This window comes from Macrotis lagotis, chromosome 5 (genome assembly GCF_037893015.1).
Source record: "Macrotis lagotis isolate mMagLag1 chromosome 5, bilby.v1.9.chrom.fasta, whole genome shotgun sequence".
Taxonomy (NCBI): domain Eukaryota; kingdom Metazoa; phylum Chordata; class Mammalia; order Peramelemorphia; family Peramelidae; genus Macrotis; species Macrotis lagotis.
This window is the reverse complement of record NC_133662.1, coordinates 112,084,693-112,101,436: the sequence shown is the minus strand read 5'-3', so window position 1 is coordinate 112,101,436 and position 16,744 is coordinate 112,084,693.

The window sequence follows — 16,744 nt, the reverse complement described above, 5'->3', positions numbered from 1 at the left end:
AAAATAATAATAAAATTATTTTGGAAGAACAAAAGGTCAAGCATTTCAAAGAAACAAATGAAAAAATGAAGAGGAAGAAGCTTGAATAGTCCTGGACTTTGAACTATATTATAAAACAGCAACTATCAAAATTATCTGGTACTGGTTAAGAAATAGAAAGATAGATCAGAGGACTAGAGTATAAATGCAGTCCACAATGGTAAAGGATTTTGTTGAACAATTGTAAAGATTTAGTTTTTTTGGATAGCAATTCATTATTTGGTAAACATAGTTGGGGAAGTGGGAAAGCAGTTTGCAGAAATTGGACATAAGTCAACATCTTAAACATGTACCAAAATTAGGTTAAAATGGGTACATAACCAAGATATAAAGGGAGATATCACAAGAAAATTTGAAGAACTTGGAATATTGAACTCATGGATAGAACAATTTATGAAGAAATAATAGGGGGAGCATTGTTAAGTGGAAAATGGACAACTTAAATTATATTAAATTAAAAGTTCTTATATAAATTTTACTAATATAGCCAAAATTAGAAGGAAATTAGAGAAATGGAAAAAAGTTTCAAAGGTAATATCTCAGATAAAGGTCTTATTTCTCAAAAATATAGAGAACTTTGCCAAATTTATAAGGATTTGAGTCATACCCCAATTGATAAAATTGCCAAAGAATATGAATAAGCAGTTTTTAATGATGAAATTAAAACTAAATTCAAATTAAAACAACTTTGAGATTTTATCTTAAATTTACCAGATTGGCTAAAATAATAAATGCCCTTCAAATGAGGAAGAACTAAACATGTTATATGACTATTAAAGAAGGCAAAGCCAATATGGTAAAGAAAAGCATAGGAGGTAACCTTAGTTCTTCCCAGTTCCCTTGGAAACAATATTAAACAATCCTTTAAATAGATTCTGGAATGACAGAACCAGTGGTGGGACTCAACTGATTGGCACTGGTTGCGCAGATCCGATACCTAATTTTTTGTTGACTTTGATGAACTGGTAGCTAAAATGGCACTTGTAATCGGGGTTCTCTTTAAGGTGGGCACCTGGGCAGCCAATGTGGAAATCACAAATTTACATACTTTATTCTTTTTTAACTTTCATCTGCATAATAGCGTTTTCTAAGTGCTTGTAGTAGTGTTCATTCTGTCCATAGATGAAAAGAATTGACAGAACTATGATTTTAATATTTATTTATTCATATCTTAGAACTCATTATTCCTTTGATGAAATACATTTTAATTCCCTTGTTTTATTCCAACACTGGTTACTGTGGTCATGTGGCTGCTTTTGCTTCACAAGGATATGTTTGCTTACTCTGAGTAATATAACATAATAAAGTTTTAGGTATCTCTTTTGTTCTAATTTGAGTATTAAATTCATGAAGAATTAAAATTCCTTTTGGTATATCTTTTTATATACTTCAAGTAGTCATTAGGACAGAGAACCAGTTATTAATTTATTTTAATCCCACCACTGGATAGAACCCACAAAAAGAGTGAAACAGTTTTTCAGCTCAAGATACCTTAGAAGGATTTCAGGTCTGTCTCACTTGGTAAAAAGGGAACTCAGGCCAAGGTGGGTAAGGGTGCAGGTGAGACAGTGGGCGATCAGCAACCTAGACCTAGGGGACTCATCTCAGCAGGCCAGTGGTACAGTAGATCAGCTGCAGCACAGATGGCACATTGCAAGTACCAACATTCCAGTGCAACAGGCATGGGCAACTCCGGTGCAGGGAGCAAGCACCAACATTTGAGGCCTCAGACTGAAAAACCAACCATTAGACCTCTGGCCTTCAGTACAAAAGACTTGGAACCTTGATCCTGTGCTCCAGGAACAGAACTCAACTTTTAAAAATGGATAAAAACCCCAAAAGAATCCTAACCATAGAAAACTACCATGGTAACAGGGAAATTCAAAATGCAAACTCAAAAGAAGAAAATGGCATAATGTCTATATGTGAAACCTTAAAGGGAAATATGAACTGGTTTCAAGTCCAAAAAGTCCTCTTAGAAGAACCCAAAAGGGATTTTAAAAATTAAGTATGAGAGATAGAAGAAAAATTGAGAAAAGAATGATAGTTATGCAGGAGAATTGTGAAAAAAGAGTCAACTTGGAAAAAGAAAGCACAAAAATTAATTGAAGGAAAAACTCCTTAAAATATAATTGACTTGGGGCAGCTAGGTGGTTCAGTGGATAGAGCACTGGCCCTGGAGTCAGGAGGACCTGAGTTCAAATCTGGCCTCAGATACTTAGTTACCTAGCTGTGTGACCTTGGGCAAGTCACTTAATCTCATTGCCTTGTAACACCCCCCCCCCCAATAAATATAATTGACTAAATGAAAAAAAAATCCACCAAAGAAAGCAAAAGTAGAATTGACCAAATATAAAAGATTCAAAAATTAACTGAAGAAAATAATTCCTTAAAAATTAGAATTGGGCAAGTAGAAACCAATGATTATATTGAACAAGTCAAAATGTTAAAAAATGAAAAAGTAGAAGAAAATGTAAAATACTTCATTGGAAAAATAGCTGATCTGAAAAATAGATCAAGAAGAGATAATTTAGGAATTATTAGACTACTTGAAAACCTCCATTAAAAAAAGGCAATTATCTTTCAAGAAATTATCAAAGAAAACTGCTCTAATATCCTAGAATGAAAAGGCAAAATAGTCATTGAAGGAATCCACTGATCTTCTCCTGAGAGAAATCCCAAAATAAAAACTGTAAGAAATTTTGTAGCTAAATTCCAGAATTATGAGTTCAAGGAGAAAATTTTGCAGGCAAACAGAAAGAAACAATTCAAATGCCAAAGGGTCATAGTCAGGATTACAAAGATTTAGCAGTTTCAACACTTTTAAGGATCAGAGGGCCTGGAATATGATAATCAGGAAGGCAAAGGAATTTAATTTACAACCAAGAATCAATTATCCAGCAAAACTGAACATAATCTTGCAGGAGAAAAGATGAATATTCAATGAAGTAGGGAACTTTCAGACTTTACTAATGAAAAGACCAGAGCTAAACAGAAAATTCAGTCTTTAAATACAAGACTCAAGAGATGCATAAAAAGGTAAACATGAAAGAAAAAAAAATCTGTGTTATTCAATAAGATTAAACTGCTCATATCCATGCATAGGGCATCCCTTGAGAACTATATCTCTATTACGGCAGTTAGAAGAAGTATACATAGACAGAGGGTATAAATTGATTTTGATGTTATGATATTTTAAAAAAATTAAAGCATTAAAAAAGGATTGGATTGAGAAAAGAAGAAAGTAGGAAGCAGAATAAGGTTAAATTACCTCACAGGAAGAGGCTCAAAGGTCCTGTTATAATAGAAGGAAAGAGGGGAGGGGGTGAGCACTAGTTCAATATTATTCTTATTGTATTCTGCTCAAAGAGGGAATAACACACTCTCAGTTGAGTTTAGAAATTTATCTTGTTTACTGTGATGGGCTTCTCTCAGTTGTCTATTTTTCTGCAGTCCATAAGAACTGGTTTCAGGATATCCCTGCTACCAGGACACTATGAGGATTGTGATTCCTTGATCTCCCTAGGTGACCACTCTAGACCTAGTTTTCTGATCATACTTGTCCTTTAAGATGTCCTCTAGCAAATCATTAGTGATGAAGGACAATTCTAAAAGACTTGTTATGGAAAATGCTATCCTCATCCAGAGGGGAAAACTTGTGAAATCTAATTGCAGAGCAAAGCATACTATATTCATTTTTTGAAAACTTCTTTTATGTTTTTTTTCTTTCTTTCTCATGGGTTTTCCTCTTTAGTTCTAATTCTTCTTTCACAATATGACTAATAGGGAAATATGTTAAACATGATTGTACATATATAACCTATATTAGATTGTTTGCTATCATAGCAAGGGGGGAGGGAAGGGAAAATGGTAGAAAAATGTGAAAATCAAAGGGTAACAAAAAGATCAATGTTGAAAACTATCTTTGCATGTAATTGGTTTTTTTTTTAAGTTTTTGCAAGGCAATGGGGTTAAGTGGCTTGCCCAACGCCACACAGCTAGGTAATTTTTAAGTGTCAGAGGCCAGATTTGAACTCAGATACTTCTGACTCCAGGGCCAGTGCTCTATCCACTGTGCCACCTAGCTGACCCCTTGCATGTAATTGGATAAAATAGAATGACTGCAAGGAAGGAAGAGAAAGTAGAAAGAAAAGAAACAGAGAGGCTGATAGAAGGGAAGGCAGAAGGGAGGTAAGAATTAGGAAGGAAAAAGGGAAAGAAAAAGTGGTGGACTGATAGAGAGAAGGGCAGATTGAGATATGTGGTGGTCAAAAGCAAAGAAAGCAGGGAATAGGATGGGAGGGATAGGATGAAAGAAGAGAGAAAAGTATAAATGGGGAAAAAAGAGGGTGGAAGGAAATTTAGAGTTAATAATCACAACTGTCGATAAAAAGAAGCAGATAGCAGAATGGATTAAAAAACAGAATCCTAGAATATGTTGTTTAGAAGAAGCACATTTGAAGCAGAGAGATATACACAGAGTAAAGGTAAAAGAATTGAGCAGATATATTAGCAATTAGCAATTAGCAATATAGTAGCAATTCTGATCTCAGACAAAGCAAAAACAAAAATAGATCTAATTAAAAGAGACAAGAAAGGAAACTACATCTTCCTAAAAGGTACTGAAGACAGAGATGTAATATCAATACTATACATATATGCACTAAGTGGTGTAACATCCAAATTCTTAAAGGAGAAGTTACATGAGTTACAGGAAGAAACTGACAGCAAAATTATACTAGTAGAGACTTCAACAGCCTCCCTCAGAATTAGATAAATCTAAGCACAAAATTAACAAGAAAGAAGTTAAGGACTGGATAGAATTTTAGAAAAGTTAGGTATGATTAACATTTAGAAAAAATGAATGGGGATAGAAGGGAATACAATATTTTCTCAGTAGTATGATGCACCAACACAAAAATTGTCCATGTATTAGGGTATAAAAAAACTCACAATCAAATGCAAAAAGTAGAAATATTGAATTCATTCTTTTCAGGTAATGATGTAATAAAAATTATATTTAATAACTGGCCATGAAGAGATAGAGAAAAATCAATTGGAAATTGGATAATCTAATCCAAAAGAATGAGTGGGTCAAACAATAAATCATAAAAACAGTCAATAATTTCATTCAAGAGGATGTCAATAATGAGACAACATGCCAAAACTTATGGAATATAGCCAAATCAGGTCTTAGGTGAAATTTTATATCTCTAAATACAATGAATAAATTAATAGAATAGAATAGAGAAAGAGATCATGGCATGCAACTTAAAAAATTTGAAAAAGAATAAATTAAAAAATTCCCAATTAAATGCTAAATTAGAAATTTTGAAAATTAAGGAGAATTAATAATAATTGATAATAAAATTTTTATAAATAATTATAAATAAAACTATTGAACTAATAAATAAAACTAAGAATTGGTTTTATAAAAAACTAACAAAATAGATAAATCTATGATTAATTTGATTAAAGAGAAAGAATCAAATCAAATTGCCATTATCAAGTATATATGATTATGATGGAATACTACTGCTATAAGAAATGATTAACTAGCTGATTTTATAAAAAGCATGAAAAGACTTGGATATATGAATATATGAAAGAAGATGCTATCCATGTCCAGAGAAAGAAATGATAATCAAAAGTATATATAGAATGATTTTACATATATGTAAGTGTGTCTGTATTTTCATGTTTAATTGTAGCTTTCTTTGGGGTGGGTTGGGTGGGTAAGATAAAACAAAGCACATCAGAGAACTAAAGAAACCTGAGAAGAAAGTACAAAACTGGGTTTTGAAAATGTGTAATGTTTATTATATAGTTTTTTTCCAAGTAAACATCTAAACATCCAGAGGGAAAAAAACTGGATTCTGAAGGAAGAACAAAGTATACTATGTTCACTTTTAAAAACTTTTCTTATATTTTTATTTTCTCATGCTTTTCCTCCTTAGTTCTTATTCTTTTTTCACAAGTAATATGGAAATATGTATATGTACAGCCTAATTCAGATTGCTAACTGCCGGGGGAAGGGAGTTTGAAGGTAGGTTGGTAGAAAAATATGGAACTCAAAAGCTTGCACAAGGATAAATGTTGACAACTATCTTTACATGTAATTGGTAAAAATATTTGAAATCATTAAAAATATGAATATAAAATGCAAAAAGTACAAATCTGAAATGGAAATTCATGGCTTTATAAGAAATCCTCTATGTCCTCTTGTATAAATGGATATGTTATTTTTTCATCTTGTATTTAAACTTAAAATGAATAAAAAAATTAAAAATAAATGAAAAACAAAAACACAGAGTTTTTTCAATGAATGAAAATCTTTCTTTTACTCTTGCCTCCTCACACCATTGGGAAAAATTAAAAGTAAAGCCCTTATAAAAATATACATGGTCAAACAAAACTATTTGCTATTTTGATCATATCCAAAAAATGTGTGCCTTGAGTCTATCATCTCTCTATCAGACATACTTTATAATTGGAATGGTGAGTGGTTGTGTTGATCAGAGTTCTTAAGTGGTTCAAAGTTTTTTTTATCTTTATCATTGTTAATTGTTCTCTTGATTCTTCTCACTTTACTTTCATTAGTTCATGCAAATCTCCCAAGTTTTTCTGAAATCATCTTTTATTATTTTTAAAAGCACAATAATATTACATTATATTAATATAGCATAATTTGTTTAGTCATTGCCTAATTGATAAATACTACCCCTTGTTTCTGGGTCTTTGCCACCACAAATATTTTTGTGTATATGAGTCATTTTCTTATTTATTTGCTATCTATGGGATATCAGTACAGTAGTAGTATTATGGAAGGGGTATCCTCAATTATGTACCTTTTGGGGAATAGCTCCAAATTGCTTTGCAGAATGATTGGCTCATTTCAGAACTCCACAAACAATTCAGCATTGAACCTCTTTTTTACTATGGTCTATCAAGGATTTTTAATGTTCCAAACTTCTGCCAGAAACAGGTGTATTTTTAGAATACCTACACATTTTTTTGGTGATATCCTGAGTGTAACAACCTCATCCTCCCCCACCCTTTATTTGGAAATCAATAATAGGATGTACTCACTTAGTTCAAGCCCCTCATTTTATAGATGAAGAAACTAGTACCAAAAGAACTGAAGTGATTTCCACAAGGTTACTCAACTAATAAGGGACTGAGACAGAATATGAATCTACACCCTCTGATTCCAAATCCAGAAGTTGTTCCATTGTATGACGCAGTTTTCCCCAAAGAATTGAAGTTGAAAACTACCTAAAAGAGGTATGTGATATATGTGAATAGACTGCAGTGTTAAAAAGATAAAGATTTCTGTGGAAGTAGAATCATCAGATAAATAAAAAGGAAACAGATGATGAACTCATCAAATAAATGATATTAATGATTATTGAGAGTGATAAATAAATGATGTTAATGCAGTATCCTCACAACTTCAGGAGAAGATGAGGAAAATTCTTAGTATTTTGATGAATCTCCTATGGTATTTTTATGGGAGAATATGGAAGATTGTTTCACAGAATGGGCAGTCATGGATGGGTTATGATGTGCTTCATTTGAAGGAATACACACATAAAAATGAGAACACAGGTCCATCAAAGTACATTCAAGGTATTGCTATCAGAGCAGAAAATACTCTGATGACTCAGTTTTCTCACTGATGCAGGTTCTAACTCGGGTTATATTCAGTCACCTTTAATGGATCCCTTCCAACTCTGTGATACTTTTATTTTCTAACTCAGATTTCTGCCAAAACACTACAGAACAAAAACCTACAGGGGAAAATGAGTTATTAATTAATTCTAGTGGTAGAAGAATTATACCATATGCCTTCTTATTTCTCTGGGTTGTACCCTCCAAAAGGGAGTGCAATTCATAACTTCCTTTGTGTCTCCCAAATCTTTTGGCCCATAAGATAGGACTTTGATCTGATCTCTTCCTAGCATATTTATGTCAGTCCCTACTGCTTCGGGGAGGAACTTGAAAATGTCTTTTTTATTTCTCCATATAGTTATTGTCTTTTTCCACTTTGGAACCCATAATCCCTGTTGTTCTCCAAAGCTCACAAAAATATAGGGAAAACCACCAATAAACTATTTCACGCTACCATTTTTAATTAAATTTGTTACTCCTCTTGAAACAACTTTTCTTTTTTTTTTTAAATCTAAAACCTATAGATGAGGCAGTATAATAAATCTTTTGAGAATAGAATTTCATATATCAGAATGAGGTGGATATATTTGTAAGGGGACCAGTATCATTTTTCATAAGATCATATAGAAAGATGTCAGGTCCTTAAATGGGAAGGATCTTGAGACCTAATAGAACCCCTTCATTTTCCAGGCAGGGAAATTGAGACCCAGAGTTTAAAAGATCATACAGAAATAATGAGAGTGAGGATTTGAACCCAGATCCTTTAACTCTTGTGCTTATTCCATGATATATTTCCCCTTGCAAACCACAATCAAGTTTACCAAGTTGGAGTCCTGCCCTCATCATTCTTTAGAGGGGCATGGGATTGATCAGAAGATGAGTATTTCAACTCTTATTATGACCTGGTGCTTTGGATAATTCACTTGCCTTCTACAGGTTTCAGGATTCTTATCTCTAAAGTAGAGGACACGCTATAAATTTTCTCTAATGTTCCTTCCAGCTCTAAAATTCCATGATTTACTTTATCTGTATCTTACTGAATTTTGGATTAGCAGTGCAAACATTTCAGTGCTTAGGTTCTGAAACAAGCTAAGTCTGATAAATTTTAAAAATTTTAATTTTAATTTATATTTTCAATTATATTTGAAGATAGTTTTTAGCATTCATTTTTATAATAAAGTTTCTCCCTCTCATTTTTCCCTCCTCCCACCCTAGGATAGCAACTAAACTGATTTGTTATAAATGTACAATTGTGTTATACATATTTCTATATGTGAAATGGAAAATCAGAATAAAGGGGAAAACAATAAGAAGGAAAAAGCAAAAAACAGATTTACAAAGGTGAAAATAATATGCTTTGATCTGTTTTTTTTTATTTTAAACAAGTAATGTAGTTTCTCTGGTCTCAGTAGACTCATCTGCAAAATAATAATATTGGCAGCTGCTCATGTTTTATAGATGGCAAAACGGATTTGGCAAGCATGAACTTTACAAAGTTATAACCCTGGTCTCCTAACTCCAAGTCTTGGTCTATGAAACTTGGCCTGGACAGATCTTCCAACTGTACTTTTCTGAGATTTCATCATCCAGCTAGATTAGAGTGCTAGTCCTGAAGTCAGAGGAAATATAGGCTCAAATATACCCTCAGACACTAGGTGGGTGACTCTGAGCAAGTCATTTGACGTTTGCCTGCCTCAATTTCTTCATCTATAAGTTGAATATATTAATAGCGCCTACCTCCCAGGGTTGTAATAGGCACTTAATATTTTTTGTATCCTTCCTTTCATTATCTTTGTACTGAAATTCCTTATGTTTATACTGAAATTTCCTCTTGGACCCTTGGTCCAGGTCAGTGTTTTCCCAGAATAGTGGTATTTCTAGACCCTCACTCTTGCTTTCCCTTTCTCTTCACCAAGAAGCTGACTATCCTTTGCCTCGGGGAAAATTCAATTTGCATGGTACTGATATTGAGATATAAAAACCAAACAAAAGTACATCTTGTTCTCAAACAACTAAAAATTTGGTGTATGTACTCATTATTATCATAACACAGTATATGCAATAAACATAGTGGATATGGCACAGGGCGCAATGAGATGTTAGTAACTTCTGACAAGGAGTTATAAAACATTATTTATCTTTCTCTACCCTTTTTCCTCCCAGTGATATCATCTTTCACTTATCATGACAATGCAGACTCTACATATCTACATATCTACCCCTCATTTCCCTCCTGAACTCCACTCCCATATTATTAACTGTGTTAGATCTCTCCATTTGGATGTCTGCAGGCATTTCAAAATTCAACAATGCTCAAAAAATAACGATATATTTTCCCAAAACATATCCTTTCTTCAAACTTTCCTATTTCTGTTTGTGATATCACCATCCTACCTTCTATTCTCCCAGGTCCACAAACTTGATGTTGTCGTCTTCCTCACTTTTCATGTCCAACTTGTTGCCAACTCCTTTCAATCTTACCTCCACATTGTCTTTGGAATCTGATCTCTCCTCTTTATTCACATAGCCTCTACTCTAGTTCAGATCATTGTCATCTCTCTCCTGTACCACTGCAATAATCTCCAAACTGACCTTTTGACTTCCAGGTTCTCCCATCTCTAATCTATCCTCCACATGGCTGTCAGATCCATTTTCCTAAACACAGCTACCTGACCATATTGCATCCTTTCTACCATACATGCACTCATACTCCCATATATATACACTTCAATATCTCTCTTTTGTCTCTAGGATGAAACACAAATCCCTCACACCCACATTTAAAGTCCTCTACAATCTGTAGTACATCTACCTTTCTAATTATTTCATGCTACTCACCTTTAAGCATTACCTATTCCAGTTGAGCTGATTTGCTAACAGTTCCCTTTAGGAAACACTCTTTCTCTGAATTCAGTATCTTCATACCAGTGGTCCTCTCTCCCATATATGAAATATGTATCTTCCTTACCACTGCTTTCGAGAATGCCAAATGTCTTTTAATTCCCATGTGCCAGCATTTATATTAGGTTTTGGACAAAAGGTGGTATGCTCAAAGTTGAAAATTCAGTGAGAAGAGAAAGCAGTTTTATTGCTTTATGGTGATTTGAAGTAGTAGAATCAAAGTCTTTATGAGTTGTAAGGTACCTTAGAGGTCATTTTATCTGATTCATACATGAAATAAATCCCCCACTATAACATAGCCAACAAGTGGTTGTTCAGTCAGTTGGAAGACCTCCAAGGAAAAGAAATCCACTACTTCTTGAGGCAAGCCACCTAATTTTTGGACAGTTCTGATTGTTAGGACATTTTTCTTAATCTCAAACCTAAATTTACCTCTTACAACTTTTATCCATTACTCTTGGATCTACTCTTTAGAGCCCAAAAGAACAAGTCAAATATTTTTGAATTATAGGCTTTTAAATATTTGAATATAGCTTTTTTTTTTGTCACTTATAAGTCTTCTATTTTTGCAGGCTATACCTGCCCTATTCCTTCAATCAAATTTCATATGTTCTGAAATCCAGACCCTTCAGCAACTTTGCTGCCTTTCTCTGGACACTCTACAACTTAACAACGTCCTTAAACTATGTTGTTAATGAACTGAACACAATATTACAGATGAAGTTTGATAAGGGCAGAGTTCTTTGAAACTATCATCTTCCTCTTTCTAGAAACTATTCTCCTTTTAATGCAGTACAAAGTCACAGTACTTATTGTGGCTTCCACATCACATTGCAAATTCATATTAAACTTGTACTTCACTACCCGCCTCCCGATCTTCTTCCAAACATTTGTTAGCTACAACTCTTCCATCTTATATTTGTGAAGTTCTTTTTTTCTGTATCTAAGTGTGAGTCTTTAAATTTATACCTGTTGAGTTTTGCCTTTTCAGATTCAGTCTAATGCTCTAATCTGTCAAATTGTTTTGGGTCCTGTCATCTGGTGTGTTAGCTATCCCTCCCAACTTTGTATTATCTACATATATGACATACCAATTTTTGCCTTATACAAGTTATTAATAAAAGTGTTAACATTGCAAAGTGTCAAATATGTGTCTCTGGGATAATACACTGGCGACCTATTGCTGTTTTGACAACGAACCATTAACAACTATTCTTTTGAGTCTGGTCATCTCACAGTTCATGTGTTTGTATTATTGTCTAATTTATATCCTTTTCATAATTTAATACTCTTGTACAAATGAAATTAGGTTAGTCTGACCTGATATTGTATTGATGGGGACATGCCGACTCTTTGTAATCACTGATTTTCTTTCTAAATATTTGCCAATGATTTTTTTAATGATTCAGGCTAAACTTTTTCCAAGAATTCAAGTCAAATGACTGGCAAACAGAATCTTAGTTCTCTTCCAGTTTTTCAAAATCAGAACATTTGACTTCTCCAGTCTTGTGGTACCTGCTTCTTTTTCCATGGTATTTTAAATATCTTGTCTGAATGGTTCAGTTGTCACATTTGCCATTTGTTTTAAGATCCGAGATGTAGTTCATTTTGATCAGGTGACTTAAATTCACCAAGATTACTAAGTGCTCTCTTACTATCTCAAGTCTCTCAAGGAATTTTATTTATTTTTTTCTGTTATTTGCAATATTAAGGTCACTTACTTTTGAGCAAAATAAATATTGAACAGCTCAACCTTCTCTGTGCCAGGAGTTATCTTTGCATCATCCACTCTCAAATAATGTCCAGCCCTTCTTTAATCCTCTATTTCCTCCCAATATAAGTAAAAAGACTCCTTTTTTTTGGTGGTTCCTCTATTTGCCTCAGCACATTGTGAGCTTTAGTGTTTCTCACACACTCTTTACAGGTTCATATCACAGTCTTATTCATTCTCTACTTCTTGGCCTTGCTTCCAACTCCTTCATATTTCTTTCTTAAATCTGAATTGGTTGATAATTATCCTGCACATCTACTTTTGTCTCTTCAGATAAATTCCATTTTTTCCTCTTCCTTGGAACTGTTTTTCTTTGTATCTTCAGAATTTTGTTCTCAAGAATTTCCCATCCCTCCTGAACTGACTCCCCCTGAAACATTTTAGTTTTTGTCATCCTATTTAATCTTTTCTCTGAACCTACTCAAATCTCTCTTCTCTAAATCTAGGGTGCATATCAAATTATACCCACTTCTCCTATCCATTTCTTTCATAAATTCTGGGATAGACCAGTCACTTTCTTACAAGTTCCTCCTCATTTCAGCGTAAACTCTGTTAGTGACAATCAAATCCAGAACAACATTTCACCTTTTGAAGAATGAAATTAACAGTAAGACAGGTTAAAAAAAATCATTAACTGCTCTGTTTTTGGAAGAAGAGAAAGAGCTTCAGCAAATATATGGATAATTGAAGTTATTCATAACTACTATAACATGATTCTGATCCAGATATGTGATATTTTCCAAATTCTTCATCTATTTCTTCTTCCTATCTAGGGGCTTTGTGACAGACTCCAGTAATAAAATTCTTTCTGTTTCTTCCTCTTTAACTTTCAACCAAATATTCTCTACTTATACTATGATTCCTGGATTTCCTTACATGAATATGTCTTCTTAAAATTGTCCCACCCCACCTTTTTCTCAACCTATCCTTTCTTTTAACTAAGGCATACCCTTCCAGAGATGTGATCAAATTAGGGGATTTATCTCCACAAGTCTCAGCAATACCTATGAAATCAAAATTTCCTTCTTGCATGAAAATCTTTGTTCCTCTTTTTTTTGCCTAAACTTTAGACCTTCATATATAGATTCTTGCTGGCTGGACTCAGATGATTCTGGAGGAGAAAGTGAGGCTGGAGACTTGGCACAATACTTCTTCATTTAAATTCAACTCACTTGCATGTCATGTCATCACCTCCCTGATGTCATGGTCTCCTTTGAGAATAAAGGATAAACATCAATCATTCATCTCTTGTGGGCATACCGCTTGCTGGTCTTCTTTCTTTGTGGTTGTCTAACTAATTCCAAGAATATATACTGGTAGTTTCCTCTTTTAACCATCTTTTGTTTTTAAGTTCGAAACACTTTTAATTAACCTTGTAAGACACCTAATAAACTTAAAAATCTTAAAAAAATATCAAGAATATATTTTCGGGGTGGCTAGGTGGTGCAATGGATAGAGCACTGGCCTTGGAGTCAGGAATACCTGAGTTCAAGTCTGGCCTCAGACACTTAATAATTACCTAGCTGTGTGGCCTTGGGCAAGCCACTTAACCCCATTGCCTTGCAAAAACTAAAAAAAAAAAAAAAAAAAGAATATATTTTCTCCCCTTCGCACCTACTATCCTCCTTCATTCCTACATTGGAAAAGAAAAAGGAAAATAAAAAACTTGTAACAAATATATAGTCAAGTGAAATAATTTCCTACATTGTATGTCTCATTCTTCAACTTGAGGCCATTGCTTCTACATTCATCACAAGTCTTTTGAAATAGTAATTTAGTCACTATAAACAGATTTCTTAAGGCTTTATAGTTTTGATGATTGAATAAATTGTTCTGTGTTTGCTCACTTTATTTAAATTTTCCTAATTTTCTCAAAACTGTCTTTCATCATTTCTTAAAGTACAATAATATTTTATTGTACTACAATTTGTTCAACTATCCCCTCATTGATAGGCATCTTCTTAGTTTCCATTTCTATGACACCACAAAAAAGTGACTACAAATATTTTTTGTACATAGGGATCATTTTATTCTTTCTCTGATCTCTTTGAAGTATAAGCATAATAGTGGACTTTTTAAAAATCTATTTTTTTCAGTTACTAAAAATTTATTTTCTCTCCTTCTCACTTTTCCCACCCATTGGAAAAAGGAAAAGAAAAACGATCCGGGTGACAGATATGAATAGTCAGTCAAGACATGTGGCTATATCCATATAATAGATATATTAAATCTATACTTTAAGTTCTTTTATCACCTCTCTGTCAGGAAGTGGGTAGCATATTTTTTTAACATGGATCCTCTGGAATTTTGAGCAGTCATTTTGCTGATCTGGGTTCTTAAATCTTTCAAAATTGTTTGTGGTTACAATGTTATTGTTATTGTATAAATTATTTCCTTGGTTCTTCTAACTTCGTTATATATCTTTCTAAATTTGTCTGGAAGCCATTTCTTATGGCACAATAATATTTTTATAAAATTTTTACAACTCCTTAATTACCATTTTTTTGGCACCACAGAAAGGTGCTATATATACACATGGTTCCATTTCCTCTTTGTTCATCTTTTTGGGAATATAGACTTAATACTGGTGTTGCTGGTTCAAGAGGAATGTACAATTTAATGCCTTTTGGGTCATAGTTGCAAATTGTTTTCTAGAAAGGTTGGATTATAGATCTAATAACAGTGCATTTAATGTTCTTGTTTCCCCTTAATTCCTTCAACATTTGTCTATATCCCTTTTTTTGGTCAATCTGATGAGTAGCTTTGATTTGTATTTATTATTATTAGGAGGCAATTTGGGTTAAGTGACTTGCCCAGGATCACATAGTTAATAAATATTTGAGATTAGCTTTAAACTCCGGGCTAGTGTGATATTCACTGTGTTACATAGCTGTCGCCATTTTTAAATTATTATTTGAAGTATTTTGTATAGTTCTTGGTAACTTAGATTTCTTTCTTTCTTGGAAGGCAATTAGGGTTAGATGACTCGCCCAGAGTCACAGCTGGCAAGTTTCTGAAATTGAATTTGAACTCAGGTCTTTCTGGTTCCAGGCCGCTGCTCTATCCACTGCCCCTGCTTAGATTTCTTCCTTTAAGAATTTCCTGTTTGTGTTTGACTCATTTATTAATTGGGAATTGTGTCTTATTCTTATAAATCTGAATCAGATCCCTATATAACCTGGAATTAGAATATTATATATCAGGGAAACATACTGCAAGATTTTTTCCAGTTAACGTTTTCCCTTCTAATTTTATCTTCATTGATTTTGTTTGTATAAAAATATTTTCAGCTTTATGCAATCAAAATTGACCAGCAAATACATTCCTAGGTGTCCTCAATCTCTGTCCAGGGATCTGTCAACACTATGTTGTAAGCCATGATCCAGAAATTAAATATTATTCTTAGGCACCCCTTCTTATCTGGCTGTTCACAGCCCAAATTAATTTTTCTCTTTGGCATCCCTGGCCTTCAATAGTCAACAGTGAGGGGAACAATCTGTTCCCCTGTGGTCTTCAGTTTCTTGCCTAAAACTTTTTAATAATTGGCCATATATTTTAGGTTCCTTCTGTCAGTGTCATTTGTATTCACTCAGATCACTTAAAATGAGAAGTTGTCATCTTTTTACTAAGAATCGGGGTGTTCTCTGCTGTCTTGGAGTCAGGCTCAAGGAAGACAACAGACCTAATATCTGTACCTGTACCTGTACCTGTACCTGTATCTGTATCTGTACCTGTACCTGTATCTGTATCTGTATCTGTATCTGTATCTGTATCTGTATCTGTATCTGTATCTGTATCTGTATCTGTATCTGTATCTGTATCTGTATCTGTATCTGTATCTGTACCTGTACCTGTATCTGTATCTGTACCTGTATCTGCATCTATCTGTATCTGTTTCTGTATCTGTATCTATCTGTATCATTGTCTCTATCTCTCTATCTCTATCATCTCTATCTCTATCTCTATTTAATCTCTATCTATCTTTATCTATCATCATCATTATTATCTATTTGTCTATCATCTTTCTATCTATCTATCTATCTATCCATCTCTGTCCATCTCATTTGATCCTCCTGAGAACCCTGGGAGATAGGTGCTTTTATTATTCCCATTTTATTGACGAGGATACTGAGGACACAGCTAGTATATGTCTGAGGCTGAATTTGAAGTCCCATTAGGTTTTATATTTATTGCCCCACTTAGTTGCCAGCCAGTGTAGTGGGTTGGGGGAGTGCAACTGAGGGAGACAGAGAAGGCACTGGAGAGGACAGCAGGGAGATCACCCAAAATAACCAGCATAAGGCAAGAGGGAAGCAAAGGACAGATGCACAGGTGGGCAGCAGCCAGAGATACTAGGGGTGA